The 2,500-nt window shown below is 38.8% G+C and overlaps 1 protein-coding gene across 1 annotated transcript in view; it reads left to right on the top strand.

Moving 5' to 3' along the window:
* The window catches only part of LOC135108333 (putative Polycomb group protein ASXL2), a 35,657-nt gene that overhangs the window by 592 nt on the left and 32,565 nt on the right, over positions 1-2,500 (top strand). Inside the window, exon 1 of the mRNA XM_064019201.1 lies at positions 1-350. This exon is cut by the window's left edge and continues 592 nt beyond it. The gene's annotated coding sequence lies outside the window, so the exon portion shown is untranslated. The remainder of the gene's footprint in view (positions 351-2,500) is intronic.

Below are 2,500 nucleotides of genomic sequence, written 5' to 3'. Positions count from 1 at the left end.
TTCCATCACCGGATATGTAAACACCATTGTCATCACCACCACCATCACCACATAACGCCGGCACCAGGAGCACCACCACCACCACCATCACCACCATCGCCATCACCACCTCACCCTCATGGTTGGTAAAGGCTGCGTCATCACCACCACCATCACCACCATTACTAAAGGTGTGTGTCTGAGTATAGAGGAGTGAAGGAGTTTGTGTGACCACTACTACTACTACTACTACTGTTACTACTGCTACTACTACTACTACTGCTGCTACTACTGCTGCCGCGGAGGTTCCTGGTGCCGCCGCCGCAACCATCACCACTACCATCTCCTCTACGGATCCTAAAGGAGATCAGGTATGTGTGTGTGTGTGTGTGTGTGTGTGTGTGTGTGTGTGTGTGTGTGTGTGTGTGTGGAAAAGGGCGTTCAGAGAATCTAGATATTTTTTTTTCTCTGTTTTCTTTTCATGATTTTCATCGTGAGAAGCTGGTGCTCTCTCTCTCTCTCTCTCTCTCTCTCTCTCTCTCTCTCTCTCTCTCTCTCTCTCTCTCTCTCTCTCGTGAAAAATATATATAGGTAGCGTGCTTTTGCGAATTCTCATGATTGTTACTACTACCGTGCCAGTAAATTATTATTATTACTACCGCTACTGGTTCTACTACTACTACTACTACTACTACTACTACTACTACTACTACTACTACTACTACTACTACTACTACTTTTACTACTACTACTACTACTACTACTTTTGCTGCTGCTGCTGCTGCTGCTATTACTACTACTACTACTACTACTTCTACTACTACTACTACTACAACAACTACTATTACTACTAGTATTAGTAGGCACCGTCTCTACTACTACTACTACTACTACTATTACTAGTAGGTACCGCCCCTACTACTACTACTACTACTACTACTACTACTACTACTACTACTACTACTACTACTACTACTACTACTACTACTGCTGCTACTATTGCTACTGCTGCTGATGGTGCTGCTGTGCTGCTGCCGGTTTTACCACTACTACTACTACTACCACTACTACTGCTACTACTACTACTACTGCTGCTACATTACTTATAACTCGTTGTTTTCCGTACACATGTTGTAGTTGTCTTTGTTGCTGTTATTAGTGTATAATTAGATTCCAAGAATGTGTGATTGCATGTATACTGTATACTGTGTGTGTGTGTGTGTGTGTGTGTGTGTGTGTGTGTGTGTGTGTGTACTGCGTATGTACATGGTGCGCAGTTTGCTTTCCGCCATCTATAAATTGTCGGAGGTTGTGGGCGTACTAGTAGTAGTAGTAGTAATAGTAGTTGTTGTTGTTGATGTTGTTGTTCTTGGTATTGCTGTTGTTTTAATAATAGCAGCACGATAAGATTAGTGATAACAGCATAGTAGTTCTAGCAGCAGCAGTAGTAACAGCAGTAGTAGAAGTAGTAGCAGCAGTAGTATTAGCAGCAGCAGCAGCATTAGTAGTAGCATAGTAGTAGAAGAAACAGTCGACATAGTACTATAAACAACATCAGTATTATAAATAGAAGCAACAGTATCAGTAGTAGTAACAATAGTGGCATGAACAACAGTAACAGCAGCAGTAGCAACAGTAATATTAGTAACTAACTGCATAAACGGTAGATATTACGACAGTAGTAATAGTAGTAACACCAATATTAGTAGTAGTAGTAGTAGTAGTAGTAGTAGTAGTAGTAGTAGTAGTAGTAGTAACATCATGAGCACTGGCAGGAGCGTTTGTTAGTGATGTCATTACCGTGGCGGCGGCAACACGTGTACGGCATAATGCAAACAGTATGGTGCGTCTGTGAATGAGTTAACTCGCTGATTCATTATTTTTGATTGCTAAGTGATTGCTTTGTGTGGTGGTGCTGGTGGCGGTTGTTGTTGTTGTTGTTGTTGTTGTTGTTGTTGTTGTTGTTGTTTTCTTTTACTTTTACTTCTTCTTTTTTTCTTCCTCATCCTCTTTTATTCTTTTCTTCCTCATCTTCTTTTCTTGTTTTTCTTGTTTTTCTTCCTTTACTTCTTCTTCTTCTTCTTCTTCTTCTTCTTCTTCTTCTTCTTCTTCTTCTTCTTCTTCTTCTTCTTCTTCTTCTTCTTCTTCTTCTTCTTCTTCTTCTTCTTCTTCTTCTTCTTCTTCTTCTTCTTCTTCTTCTTCTTCTTCTTCTTCTTCTTCTTCCTACTACTACTACTACTACTACTACTACTACATTTTATTACCTCTTTATTCATATAGTTAACGTTTTCTTTCTACTTATCTCCCTTTTAGATGTTTGTCTTGTAATTTATTCATCATGTTTTTCTTAACCTTTGTATCCTTGTTATTACTTATTTTGATTGTTTTTTTTAATTGCCTTCTGCTTGGCATTGTTAAACATCTTTTCTTCTTCTTCTTCTTCTTCTTCTTTTTCTTCTTCTTTTCTTGTTTTTGTTCTTTCTTTCTTTCTTTCTTTCTTTCTTTCTTTCTTTCTTTCTTT

This window comes from Scylla paramamosain, chromosome 17 (genome assembly GCF_035594125.1).
Source record: "Scylla paramamosain isolate STU-SP2022 chromosome 17, ASM3559412v1, whole genome shotgun sequence".
NCBI lineage: Eukaryota > Metazoa > Arthropoda > Malacostraca > Decapoda > Portunidae > Scylla > Scylla paramamosain.
This window is presented reverse-complemented; position numbering and strand designations above follow the sequence as displayed.